The sequence below is a fragment of the Rhyacophila brunnea genome, unplaced genomic scaffold (genome assembly GCF_057557595.1).
Source record: "Rhyacophila brunnea isolate RB1 unplaced genomic scaffold, BYU_Rbru_1.0 scaffold_11, whole genome shotgun sequence".
NCBI classification, from domain to species: Eukaryota; Metazoa; Arthropoda; class Insecta; order Trichoptera; family Rhyacophilidae; genus Rhyacophila; species Rhyacophila brunnea.
In genome coordinates this window covers 8,554,614-8,570,722 of record NW_028232763.1, presented here as the reverse complement: position 1 = coordinate 8,570,722, position 16,109 = coordinate 8,554,614, and positions in this window count along the sequence as shown.

The window sequence follows — 16,109 nt, the reverse complement described above, 5'->3', positions numbered from 1 at the left end:
TTTTTGAAATCATTATTGAAACTGGTTGTTAACCAGAGATAGGTGATGTTCAAAAATATTTTATATAGTGAGAAGAAATATTTGAGATTGCGAACTGGTACAACAATGGGATTTTGATTGTGCACATTTTGAACACCACTGGATTATAATAATTAAAACACATATTTTTTTTTTATTATTTAAAATAATGATAGCTGGTAAAACCTAAAAACTTTTGTCACGATCATTTTTAAGAAGTTTTATATTTTAAAAAATCTGAGAAAATGGTACAAGTATTAATTATTGTTCAATTTATAGGGATTGAGTTAACTATTATTTTGTTTTTATTTTAAACAAATTAATAATAAACCTTCCATTGAGTGGCTGTATTAGAGAAATCCTCGAAAAAAACTTAGACCGAGTGGTACCTATTCAAAAACACGCCTTTTTCGTGAAGCTACCGACTCGAGTAGCTATGGCTACCATCTTTAGAGCTGAAATCAAGATAATGAGATTAATTTTGAGATGGTGTCAGGAGTAATTAACATCTTAACTGAGGCGTATATTTTCAAAGTGAACTTATTCCACTTAAACATTTTTTTTGGCAAAAGCCATACAACTGTTTACGGTATTGATGTGACATGTTTTTTGTATTGGAATAAGTTACTTTTGTAACTAACACCGATTTTGAAGTTGAATTTCTACTGAATTTAATGCTATTAGGATTAGGGATCCCGAGCTATTTTCGATACCTATGAATCCCGGGATTGATAAACATAATCCCGGGATTTCGGGATTGGTTTTTTTATCATTTTTTATGGAAAATAGAATAAAAGCGAAAATATAACAGAAAAAATACTTTTAATAAAAAATAACTGCATTAGAAATAAACTGAGTTTGAATGAAGGTTGATTTATACCCATGTGTAGGTTGCCGATTCATTTTATTTTTTCACATAAATTATTAAAAATGGAAAGATTGGAAAAAAACAATGCTTCGCACTTTTAACAAAGTAATTCCACCATGATATCATACGTTTTACGGCAGTTTCATATTTGGCTGACTAATTAGATTTATGAAGCGGAAAGGCCATAAGTACGCCATGATTATTTGCTTTACTATTTTAAATCTCGCTAATCCATTCATTAAGTTTTACTATCAGAAACAGCAATCTCCTATTAAATTCACATTATTATTTATATTACAATATTATTTACTCCATTAAACTTGTGTATTTCCAAGATTGAACGTATACAATATTAACAATAAATGTCTTAAATAGTATAAATTATACTAGATTTATTTTTGACCGATTTTATCAATGTTATTTGTAAATATAAAAATTTTATATTAACAATGGAAAAAATGCCAATCCCGGGACCAGTCCCGGGATCCAGGGATTGTCAAATTGTAATCCCGAAATCCCGGGATCAGAATTTTGGCTCGGGATTGGATTCCCTAATTAGGATCTTATTATATACAAAAAGTGTGGAATAAGTTCACTTTGATAATACACCCCCAAATTGTTGTACACGCTGATAATAATTGTTTATTAAATATTTTTTTATTCAGGATATTTATTATATGAATATATTCCAAGAAAATAGTGTGGGTTTCCGAGGTTTTTCAAAATTTTGTAGTTTACATACAAAATAAATACTTAATTCATTTATATACTTGGTGAAATAATTTTCTGATTTCTAAGATTTTCATGAAATATTAATGAATCGATGGGGCAACATATTATTCTTACTTTCTAATTCAGTTTTTTTTTAATTAAATGAAAATAAAAATTAGGGAAAGAGTGAAACTTTAGTAAGCGGTATTACGTTATTTTTATTTTCTGAAGAAAGTTGTTTTTAAACTACCATAGTAAAAAGGACCAATCGACTATGAGTAAAATGTTTTCTTTCTTTATTTCAGATGAAAACGACCAGGAAACTGAAGAAAAAGTTGCATCAAATCCTTGTCAAAATATCCCGGATCAAGACAGTACTGGAAAGTTGCCAGAAAGTCAAGATACACCAAACGTAGTGGCTCCAGACTATTCTGGTTCTCAAGATAAATGCAGTGCGTTGATTGCTACATCAAAACAGACAATAATTGCACTAATTAACGAAAATAATGTAGTTAGACAAAAGGCGGTTGATGCACAAGAGAAATTGGCTGCATCTAAAAAAAAATATAAGTATTACCAGTCGGTTCTATTGGAGTCATTCCGAGTTATATCAGAGAGTATCAAAAACAAATCAAACAAATTAAGAATTGAGACCCAGTTTCCAATGACCAATGACTATCTGGTTCATGTCATAACCAATGAGTTGAGAATTCCTGTTGATAAAAACGATTTCGTAAATATTCAAAAACTATCTCCATATAAAACTATTTTTGAGGTAAGATCTTATGCATCAAAACTCAACATTTATTTGACTTCTCGTGTGAAACTGACTTCATCGACTAAAGTTAAAATATATGATGACGACTTTGAATAAATCACCAAATACTAATGGCATCTATGTATTTTTTCTACTACAATTAATATACAACCCAGTGTAAGTCTTGACTTTCTTCAGAAACTGCCTCCAAGCACTCCGGTACTGGGCAGTCTTCATCCAGTTTCATAGTACGTGTGTCACATGAATTATAAATCATATTTAAACGTAAAGTAATTAATTGAAAATATTACTGGGAATTACTTATTCTTGTAACGAGTTTCTGTCAATGGCCTAAGTATTATTATTATTTTAGATATTTTTATTATTCATTATTAAAAAATATTATTATTAAGTTTTTCGCATAATGTTTTTGAATATTTATGAGGTTGTTCCAAATTATGTTGGTATATTATTTAGTTTTTTTGTTCAACATTTGATGCTTAATGAAAAATCATTTTCTCACATCTTGAAGTCATATTAGAATTGAATGATTTTTTTTCTTTGTTTTAATGAATTTATTATTCAAAAGAAATTATTAAACTTATGTCAGATTAAGAGTATGTGTACAGCTATTAGTGTTGCTATATAAAAATTAAAACATTTAAAAATTAAATGAAACAATATTTACCGAGAAAAACATAAGGCAGTTCTAATTAGAAATTTTATTATTGGTATTATACCTACATACAAAGCTATGTATTATTTTTTTTGTTATCACAATGGTACGATTAATTTAAATAAATTAAAAATGATAAGAAAAATAGGTTTGAAAACGTATAAAACAATATTATTTTAATAACGTTTTGTAATAAAGGAACAATATAAATACGTATTTACTGATGAAATATTTGCATAGTTAATTATTTTGAGGATATGGACCACTAGTCCAATGCTCAAACCAGTATGTCTACTTATATCAAAGTACATTCATTGGTGAAAAATATTATTTCAAAAACTAAAATAAGTTATATAATAAATTAGTAAAAATAACTGAGTAATTCTGTTGTTACCAGTGAAAATATATTCATATAAAATTTAAATATGATATACGTACTTACTAATATAAGAATTAAAAAGACTTTAATTAAAGCCAAATATAATTTTAGTGGAACTATTTAATGGTATATTTTTGAAAGTTATATCTATGTCATTGTATATTATATATATATTTTTTTAATTGTTAGATATTGGATTAAGTATTTACTAAACCACGTTGTTGTGTGCATTTCGTATACTTTAAGTAATAATTATCCTATATTATCCTACATCAATATTTATTGTATTTTATAAATATTATTTTTAAGTAGACATTATGGCCAAATACTTAAATTATCACAACATTTTATTGATAGTCAATACTTAAACTATGAAAGTATATTATTATATGTATAATTATTACCAGAGTATTAATTTTATTAGATAGATTTTTTTTACAGTATCTTTGAATTAACAGTATTTATTTGTGTACTAATTCTATAATATTATATTACTACATATTGTGTTTGGCGTTTTGTGGAAAAGTCTTTCATTGTTAACGACGATTCGATAGAATTTTTGAAATAAAATTTCCAGACATCTTAGTTGTAATATAATGTTACCACTCAGCCACCAATATTTATCATTACTGTCCATTTATTATCTATGGTACTTTTTTAAAAATATAATATTTTTAATTGATAATTGGTGCTTTTGAAATTAAATACCCTATCGAATCCCAAATTTTACCAATAGGTACATAATATTATCTTACTATCTGTATCTCTGAGGTATGAAACTGAAATTTGGTAAGAATGTAAATTCCTGAAAAGATGACATTAAACAAAGCTCTCGGGTTTATATAAACAAGCTTTGGGAGGAAAAACTAAAAAGTAAATAATCTTTGGTAGTTGCTATTTGCCGTTTGGTGAGTGTACACAGTGCCTGATGATGCCGAAAGGCGAAACCCGGGTCGCAAAAAACGACTCAAAGGGAATAATACAAAACTTAAATCCATTAGAATTTTAATTTAATAGTACCATCGGTCGATAGTATTAATATTAAATATATCCTGATTTGGTCTTGGGGCGAAGATTGTTTTGAAGGCAATTTAGAAAAAATGGTCGCGATATACTGTAAATTAAAATTTTTCTTATATTAGAAAACCAATCTACAATTATTGAGAATCAAATATATTTGAATTAGACAATTCTCGAATTTTTTGAATCGAAATCGAATGCGATGGTCTTAGTGGTGTTTTCGCTTCCGCGATAATCATACTGCATTTGAAGTCTCAAGGACAGTTTATATTTTAGTAAATCTCAGCAAGTCAACAAAAATGTATTAATTTGTTTTGTGATTTGTTCAATGTGACTGCTTGAATTGAAATAAATGTATAATAATATCAGAAAAATAAGTACTTATTACGAAATGAAATCAATTCTATGAGCAGTTGCATTATAATGCATGTACATACCTTCTATTCGACCATCGCACAAGTAAAATCACAACTATTTGAATGTTCATACTCAAATGATTGTGATTTTTATCAATCATTTTTCTCAATTCACGATCACATAACTAAATGCACTACCTAAGAATTATTCTAAGTCAAAGTAACATTAATAATAGAAAATCTATAGATATATAAAAGTTAATATACATACTAGTTTTATTTTAATAAAAATTATATTAATTCATTGATCCTATTATAATATTATGTTACTAGTGGTAGTAGCCGCTAACCTGGTAATATTAAAAATATTAAAATAAGTTGTTTAACTAAAATAAAAAGTATGTAAGTAACGAAAAAAATATCACGTTTTTATATTATTGTGGTGTGCCGGAATTATTAAAATAATTTCTAATTAAATATGACCTTTCGTGATAATTATTGTAGAAGTCAGCTAACTATGTACGTAGCTTAGATGGTCATTTGCTCTTTAGGTAGGTACAATGCGATTGTTTTCGAATATTTAAACAGTCAATTACGTTTTTCTTGGTTTGTTTTAGACATCAATTGACCGTGTTAACTGAATTTATTATGATTCTTATACCAACTGGGCTTGGTAAATACTTATCACAAAGACTTTTTGATTGAATATTGTTTAAATAAAGTGACACAAATGAAATTGTTATAATATTACAATGACCCATTAAAATAAATTGAGCTAATTATAATACATATTATATGAGACAATTATTTTTTTGTGTATATGGCTTTAGTTTGTTGGAATATTATGTATTTAAATTGGCCAAACTGGCTTTACGAGTAAATTTTCGTTCCGTTATATGAATGAAACACAGCACGATATTGGCTAGTTTATATCTGAGCTATTTCACTATTTTTTTGTAATATGTTGTAATGTTGTTTATCAATAAAATATTAAATACTTATATATTTCGATACGTGTACTTTTATTTGGCTATTGAACAATATGAAGCTTAATGTATTTTTTTTATATAAATAATGTACCTATAGGTATAGGTCAGGAGTTGGCTTAATATATTAATTACCAATTTACTTTAGTGAATGGAAGTTACAAGGATTGAGTAAAAAATTTACACAAAAAAATGTGATTTACTTGCGCCTTGTATTTTAATACTAACCATAAAACCCCGTTTACACGTGCATGGATATACTGTTGACAGTAAGTATTATCGCGGCCATAACAAGAAAATGTATGTTATCCTACAGTTGCGAGCTTGCATGTATGAATCAAAAAAGTTTGGAAGCTTCTGAATTTCCATGCGACAGTAGAGATTTTTCGATCTGCGCTTACGCAGCAGAACGATAGTGGCAAACCTGCCGGTAAATAAATGAACTATACTCATTTTCACGTTAACCGATTTTCACAAACTGTCAAATAGTACCATAAAATGACAACATTTCGTCTCGCTTACTTTTGAAGAATGAGATTGGAGAGACAGTCGGCACTTTTACGTGTACACAGTTATTGTAACGATCTTAGACAATAGATACAGGTAACGATAGTTTAAAATACACACTTTTGCCGTCAGTAAATCCATGCACGTGTATCGGCGCTATTACACTAACTATGTAAAGAAATTATTAAAGAATATCAAAAAGAGAAAATCTTATTAAAAAAGGAGTCTTCTGCATAAAAAAATATATTAGGTATATGATGCTGGGGAAACTGGGGTTTCTCTCATATAGCCTGAACGTTTGCTGTTTGAGTTTTTAGTAAGTACCTAGTTATACTTTAATCGTCTTACATATAGGTTAATAAATTGACCCGAAAGGGTGTCAACATAAATAACTAAACTGTTATAAAATGAAGAATATATGTATTTCAAAACCAGTGTAACATTGATCTTAAAATAACTTCCGATGATCAGCAGTTTCACAAGAAAATACTATTTTAATTAATGTTCAGTGCAACAGCCTAATCAGTGATAGTGATAGACTTAGACTTTGGAGTGAAATTGTCGTCTTGCCACTATGTGGAATTTTCATTGTCACGAAAATGATGCTAGTACACACATTAGTGTTCTTTCTATTTTTGTACGGTGTGGAGTTATAGATCCTAAAGGCAAAGGAGCCGAAGGCGATTGATGCCTTCTAAATTGATGTTCTGATGTCAATACCCCGTATCTGACATATATGACGAACATGATTTTTTTGAAATAGTACTAAAAAAACAAAAATACTGCCCATCGACTGCAGCCATTTTAGTAATTTCCCGTATCTGAACATTGCAGAAATAAGCCTGTATAGCCCGTATCTTGCCAATTAGCTGTCAAGCATGTTGAATGTTGATGTATCGAATTCAGCTTCAAAATGTCTCTTTCGAATTATTTAAAAGGTAAAACTGTAAGTAATATAACAAATTGGATGTTTATATTTATATATATGCAGGGTGAATACCCTACCATCCAGCATGACTTGGCAGGAAACCATTAATTTATAACTACAATGTATCTTGCAACATAATATTGTTAAAATTGCAAAACAAGCGATTTATGTGAGTCAATCAAATTTCAACAGAAAGCTAATTTAACAAAATAATATAATAATTCAATACTCAATAATATCGCAAAATTAAGTTAATAATGCTATATGATATGCACAAAAGTTGTTTGTATGAAATCAATCTTAGGCAATTATTAAAACTGCATAATTGTTCAAATTAAAATCAATTATTTATAATTTAAGAAACAAATCATGCATTGCACAATAAACCTCATAAGCATGATTATCAAAAATATTCAAGTAGATGATAGCAGCATTTTCTATTTTATCAAATCACTATAAAACACTCAGTAGAAGAAAGTAACATCGTCATTCAGTCATCCAAGATTCAACCGTAAGGTTATCATTCCGCTTGGCCCGGTCGAACACGTAATTCATCAGAACGCATACTCGTGATTTCACCAGCTAAATTATAATCTGTAAACTTATCTGTAATAATTAAATTAATAAATATTAAGAAGGAGATAAAAAAACCAGGGTTCATTTCATTCACACACCAAATTCTGAGTTATTCATTTGGAAGCCAACCTACCCTTCGGTTCCCTATTCCATCTCACTCCGAATATGTGATATTTTATTGGATGTTATCATTATATTAGGCGTTACGTGCTTTGCTTTACCACTTTTCACGTTACGGGTGATTGGCATGCTATGTAGTTAAAACGTGTGTGAACTATTAACAGTCAGATACGGAATATTAAATATTTAGTTTTTTTAGCTTCCTGCACAATTTATAAAAAGTCACTTACGGGGATATTGATGGTGTTGTAACCGAATGCTTCGTATTTTTTGGACAGAGCTTAGAATGAATAGGTTAAGGAACGGCTCTCGATAATATGTCTGAGACGCATTCTATAGTTTTTTGTACATATTATCTGGTGCAGCACGGATAATCTACAGAGACTAGTGGTTTTGGATAACATCCAGGGAAAGGTAAGCAAAGGAAAAGCGTTGGCGCGCTGTAGTGACTGGATGAAGGAGCTAACTGGGGCAGCCATTGGTCTGGCCTGAAAGAAGCAGAGGACCGTTAGGTGTAGGGAGTCTTGGTCATTTAGAAGGTGTCTACATTTCATGGTGGTCACGATCCTTAGCAATAAGACAACGAATAATAAGAGAGAGTAAAGCAACTGTAGCCATCTCACTTTAAGCACATTGCATTGTTTATTAATTGACAAATCTGTAATGCTAAGGGACAAAAAGAAAATCTATTTTTCAGGGATTTTTTCAGTTAACACATATATTTTATAATAAAAAAATACTTATATTATTATTATGTACCCGATTTGGCCAAACGCGTAGAGCGGTGGCTGTATTTCTATAAATATGAAGCTATGATTCGCGGATGGTCATAAAAAGCAAACGAAAAAAAAAACACATATGTCGAATCTACATTCTACTCATTATTCCGGATCGGACTCATTATTGCAAGATCTTTTCCGACTTTATTCTGGACGGTATTCTTCAGCTTACCATGGTGGGAAAAAGTTTGGGAAGCTTTGTAAATATACTTATTAAATCAAACAGCGGTTGCCTCGAAGAAATAATTGAAAGTAAAAAATATCAAGACATCGATCTGGCAAATAATTATTAGGAGCATATATGTTAATGCTTTTGGAATAAATTATCTAGAGATCACAAACTTTACTCGTAAAAATGATAAACAATACATACATACATAGTACAATACAATAGGAACTGAACGTATTTTTTATATTTTGTAATATCTAAAGCATTTGTGACATTGGTAAGTGAGATTTTACGTATTCGCGTGTGGCTTTTACACATTATAGTATGACGTCATAGATCGTTTATAAATGAGGAAAATAATAATAATATGATTCCAGGAGTCGAAAATTTCTTGTTTAAAATGATAGGAAGGTGGGTAAATATTTTTGAAATAAGGCTAATGATTCCGTATTAATTCAAACTGGTTTTTTGGTGTTAAGTATCCCGCGACTTGAATCCGGTTCCATTGTATTATTGACATGTCAAGCTCGTGTTTGAGCTACAGTAGGTGAATGCGTTTTATTTAGAGCACGATATCTTTTAGAGCAATTTCGTTTACATTCATGAAACTATTATTTAAAATAATTGGACTAGTCTAAGTCTGACCTCCATTAACAAAAAAGTTTCCTACACATACAAAAATGTGAGATAGAATATGTCATCGAGATTATTGTCAGATGGCATATCAAATAATATTTTTAACATTGTACATGTTTTACGCATGATCTCCGACGCAAAAGCGTTACGAAAAAAAAGACGTAGAATACTTTTACTATAGACGCGCAGCCCGCCCGCGGCCCGCGCCCCGCCCCGATTATTTTCATTTTACGTTCAGTAGTAAGTATATTACTTTACTTTCAGTAGCCTACATTCTGTGCGACGTATTCGTCTGTTATTATTACTTCTTTAGTTTTATTATTGTAATTAAGTACATAATTTTCAAAAAAGTAAAATTGTTTGAATCCTTTGGATTCGGTTACTTTGAAAAATTAATTTTCTTTCGAATTTGGAGAATCAGCATTCAGAGAATCAGTAGGAAAAGCATGTTCCATGTTTAATAATTTTAGCCGTCAGGGCTTAAGTAATTTTTTTTTGGTATAATTATGTTATTATTAATTCTTGAAATTTTTTCGTTTTACTCCCAATAAAACAAATGAGAAAATCTGACAAAAATAGTGATTTGGCTTGTCATCTGCATGTGGCATGAAATCTCAAACAACGTGGCGGTGGGAACCTAGTTAGTACCTCCTAGTATTTACACATTAAATTCGTCACCTCATTACTACAACTAGATAACTTGATTTTCACTGTTTTTGAAATAGCTATTGAACATGATTCTACACTTCTTTTACTATAAAATGATAAAACTGGGTAAGTCAGAATTTAATGGAAACTGTATAAATTTTGTGTTTGAAAATATTAGAAAACTTTATAAGCAATAAATAAAATAATATATCTACAATATTTTTTCACACAATTGAACATTAGGTATTTAATTGTTGCCAATTTAGACGAGCACAATTTTCCATTTTTATTTTAAACAATAATTATAGCATATATTTATGTTAATCAAGTAAGTTTAAATTTTATTTTCCAAACAATGCCCAAATCAGAGTTATCTAGTTGTAGTATTGAGGTGACGAATTTAATGTTGATCCCCTAGCGGAGGTCGGCCACCATCAAGGCGATCTCACTTTTGTCGTCTGCTACCCGGAACAGTTCAGTGGAGCTGCACTCGTACCAATCACGGAGGTTCTTAAGGCGGCACCGTCCTCTGCTTCTTGTCCTCTGATTTTTAACTACCGATATAAAATATAATACTAATATATTGAATTAATTCAGCGCTCTTCACTCGTAATATATATATTTTTTTAATAATGTGTTTACGGTACATTTAAAATATGCAACCAGTCTGTCGACTATTTATTAATATACAGAGAAACTAACACCGATAAAACTGATCGTTCAGTTGTCAGCCGATCTTCAGTAGAGAAACATAAACACTGACACGTTGTAAATCAATCGTTGTATAATGCTTACGTATTGTATTGATTATTTCAAAATGTATTGTGTTTTAATACTTATAGTATTGTGCAATGTTACATTGTTGTGCAGTGGTAATTCTCAAGGTGAAAATGTAAGAAGTGTTGAAGTGACTAAACTATCGCCAGTCGGCTTCAAAGTCTGTATTCCTGAATCTGAAGACATTCGAAAATTTTCCTTCTATGGAAGTTTTAATAAAGTAGTACAGCAGCTGTCAAAATCGCCGTACAGACAAGATGTTATGTTTCCCACAAATGGTTTCTGGTGCTATGTGAACAATCAACGATACGTATTCAATGGAGATATCTTGAATTACGTATATGAGGTTACGACAACTGAGGAAAATATTTTGAGCCGTCGGATGTCATTCACATTTACAGGTAATTTCATTTAAGTACCTATATTTATCACATTATGTTATTAACAGTTATTCGATAGCCAAAAAGTAAATTATAACCTAAACCATCCTCCCGTGACTTTAGATTAATAAAGCCTGAGCATAACTTTTTGCACAAGCAACGAGTGGTCCACTACCATACTATTTATTGATACCATACGCCATACGTACTTGCAAGCAGAGTTTGGTATTCTACAATGACTAAAGAGTATAAATAAGTTATTAGTTATTGTCGTTTATAATCGACTTGACAAACGTCCTAGTGTATTATGATATTATTATACACAGAAAAAGTTTACTTACTTTGATCGTCACTTCCAATTATTAATAACACATAACCACTAAATCAGATGAACTCCAAGGTCTCCAAGATACGTTAAAATAATTTGAAAAAAATCTGAAACTAAGAATACTCCCACTAGTGAACACGACAGACGCATCAGTATGAGCACTCTGTAGACAATGACAGGTCATCCATAGACAACGGGAGGGGCGCAAAGTAGGACCAGTCGTGTAATGTGTCGGCTTCCTTCTTCAGTGGGCAATGGCTGACCCCATTAAGTCTATATTTTGGGGAGAAGACATTTAAAAATAATCCGGCACACACGACATTGCAGGCTGACACGTTACTCACTCGGCCATGGTGGGAATAGATCAATACGTATCTCAAGACATTAAAAACAACAATATTATAAATTCATCTTTTTAATATGGGCCTTGGCTACCTGCCAGACGTTTCATAACTGAGTTTTTATGAGAAATGGATAGTCACTGAAATCTGTTTTCAATCACATACATTTTATCTACTTACAAGATTTTATCTATGTTCAAGGATATTCTAGAACTGGACATGGTTTAAAAAAGGATTATGTGATTAAAACATTTTAAAGTGTAAATTTTCAGTAAATTATTATTGTATATTGAAAGCTAAGTAGAGATATGCCACAGGTAGAATTATCCGTTTGCCTTGATTAAATAATGATAATTTTAGATTATTCTTATCAACGGCTCATATGAATCAAAACATATTTTTGAGTAACTAAGTTAATATATATTTTTATATTTTTTTATGTTTCAGATCCGATTGAAACCAGCACCGCCAAAATTGCCGGAGATAAAGCAGATCAAGACATGCTTAATCAAATAACTGCAGGAAATACATCCGGGCTTTTTGGATTCGTTTTGAATTTAAATGGCAATTTAACCATACATATTCATGAACAAGACGTTGTTAAAAATTTAAAAGATATATTTACCGTTGACCCTAACATGAGAAACTGTACTCAACTTCTTGATTTATCAAAAAATACAATAAAAAGCATAATAAGCTACAATGCCCAATCAGAGACCTTGTATCAAGGTGCTAAGGAAGAATTAACTTCTGTAAAAAAGCGGGAAAATATGTACAAACAGATGCTGGTGGAAACTTTTAAAATCATCGAGTTGACGCATAAGCATAGAACAAATATTTTGAGGTTAGAAACTAATTTCAGGATGACGGATGGTTATGTGGAACACGTTATCCCGAACGAGCTAAGGATACGTGATGATGAATACAATATCATACGTACTAATAGAGTATCACGCAATGTTACGGAATTTGAAGTGGGGCAGTACGGGCAGAAGTTGAACATTTATTTGACATCTCGAGTCAAACTCAGAGGAAACAAAGTGAAATTTTATGATATTGATTTTGAGTGAGTGGATAAATAAACGTTAGATGTTACTCAAATCTGTGAAAAGTAATTTTGAGAAAACACATAATATTATGTCACCCTAGAGATAAAAAAACAACAATGTTAAAATAATTTTATCGGCAGCTACACAGTAATAATTTTAACGTAAAGTAATAGTGTGTACTATATTATTACAGGTACTATAATATTATTATATTCTTGGCAAAATATACCTGGAATAGTGGGGGATTAAAATGTTCGTACGGAATGTGCGAATCAACTGAATAGAAAATACGCTTAACTTTTAATAATAAAGTAAAACGGACTTTTACGTTTAAAGGGGAGTGTAGTGACAATAATTGTGATATCTAATAACAGAATACGAAAAACAATCTTAAAAACAATTTACAGATAATTTATATTTTACATTTTAAATACTCGGTACGTAGTATCTAAATAATATGTACTTACATTAAAAAGTTTTTTTAGAATCCAAATACAAAATATTAGTTTCATATTTTTTAACTTTGATAGATATGTATTTATGATTGATTTTAAAAATATAGATTTTTATGGAAATAAAATTATTTTTTACTTTTATTATAAATGCATAAATTTGAAAATAAAATGCATCCCAAATGTTTGTGCAATTTTTAGTATGACAGCCAGTTGTTTTATTATTTCTGAGAAAAAAAAAAAATGTTGTCGGTGAATTCTAAATTGATGAGTAGGAAATGAGTTCAACGTTTATTTTAAAACTCAAGGAATACAAGATGAAATACCAAAATACAAGTTTTAAATAAATAATCAAAAAAAAAAAATATAACATATTTTGTAAATAGATATATATAAATATCATCATATTTCTAATGTGCGTTAGGCATGTGTTGAAACTGAAAGTTTGACTTGAAAAAAATTACAATAGTTAAATTAATACCATATTGTTATTGTACATTTTGATCAGACGAAGTATATTGTGTTTGTCTCATATTCTCAGTCATTTAATATAGAGAATCATCACCACAAAGTTTAGTTAACCTAGATACATATTATTAAGGTATCCATGCGCTCTGTCTGGGGCTGATATGTTACACAAATATGAAATCGAAAAATAAAGAACTAGTTTGGAAAAAAATATATACCTACTTTTGGACAACGTTATGATGCAAAATAGCAATTGGTGTCCCCTAGACACAGTGATATAATATCTACGGTAAAGTAGAATTCCCCAGATAATTATAATAAGACATAGTTACAAACTGCTTATTGTAATGCCGTTAAAATTGCACGTGGTGATTATATTTTGTTGGTGGAAATATGGAGAGGATTTAAAAAAAATTATATTACGATGAATTTTATTTTAAAGCCTTTTTCGTAAATAAAGATTATCCTCTAGAACAATGGTTCCCAAAGTTGACTGGGCTCCAACCCATCTAACAAAAATTTCCAATCTTGGGACCCACCTCTTAGCTGTCTTAGAGAAAAGAGGGCATACATATTGGTAATGCTCAGATTCCCTAGTGGCGAGTCGTGGAACTACTTAATGCTGTCTTATTTGTTCTAATTGAAATAAAAAAAATATTTTTTATAAGTGTTACCAATATGAATGGAAGACTGTTTAAATAAGAAACACAACTTAAATAAAAAAAAATTATTACTTAAATACCTACACCTGCAAGGTTTTTTTACAAAGTTATTTCAATGGTAAGGATGTATTTGTTTCTTATTTTTCTTCATTACAGTTTTAGCATTAACTTCAACTTTAGTTACTTTTAATCGCAGTGAGTTTGATATATCCAATTTATTTCGGTATTTAGTTTTAATGTTAACCATAGCCGAAAATCCGACCTCACATATATATGAAGTAGTAAAGAGGAGGAGGACTTTCATAGCTTCATCGAACAGGCAAGGATAATTATCAGCAACTGAGAGCCAGAATTTCGTTAACTGTTTACGATTGAAACTATTTTTCAGTGACGTATCTTCTGATAAATCAATGAGTTCTTCACTTGTTTTTGTTGACATATTAGTTGGTAAGTCGTTTTGAAATGGGTTACAAATCCAACGCAACGAATCAAACTTTTTCATCTCTTCCCCAAAATAGTCGTCAAAGTTATTTATTAACAGTGATAAATGACTGGAAATTTCAGACAGTATGTTCACCTTAAAGTGGGGCCACACCGGCAACAAGTCGCGCGACAACTCGTTAAATTTTACGATAATTATCATAATTGCTTAAGAAATTTTACGATAATTATCATGCTTATCGTAAAATTTAACGAGTTGTCGCGCGACTTGTTTTCGGTGTGGCCGCACTTTTAGGCTGCACTTGGTTTTCAATAATAAAAGTTTCAAGTGTTTCGAAACAATCATACTTGCCATTCTCAATACAACTTTTCCACAACATAAGCTTTTTCATAAACGCTCAAATTTTATCGTGAACTGCAAAAATGTCTGATCCGTTTGATCCTTGCAAATACAAATTAAGTTCGTTTAATTTAAAAAAAATATCCGTCAAATAAGTGAGCTTGAGAATGAATTCTTCGTCCAGTAGATGTTTAATATATTCAGTTTTTCCTTCCAAGTAAATTGTAACTTCATTACGCAATTCCACTAATCGTGTTAGTACTTTTCCCGTGGATAACCAGCGAACTTCTGTATGCAGAAGAAGAGATGTATGGCGGCTACCCATTTCTTCACATAGTTTTTGAAATCGGCGGGCTTGTAAGGGTTTTGTTTTAATATAATTTACAATTTTCACAGCTGTATCAAGTACTGTTTTGAAACATCGGGCAATTCTTTGGAAACCAGTGCTTCTCTATGAATGATACAGTGTGTCCACAAAGCACAGGGAATTCGTTCAAGAACTCTCGTAATCACACTGCTATTTTCCCGCACATAGCCCGCGCACCGTCAGTGCACATACCGACACAGTTCTTCCACTGTAAATCTTTTTCTTTTATATGGGAATCAATTGTATTTAAAATTACCACAGCTTTTCCACGACTTATTGGCCTGCAGAACAAGATATCTTCATGCACGTCGTTCTCCCATATATATAACGCACAAAAACAAGCAGTTGAGATAGACCTTGCACGTTGGTA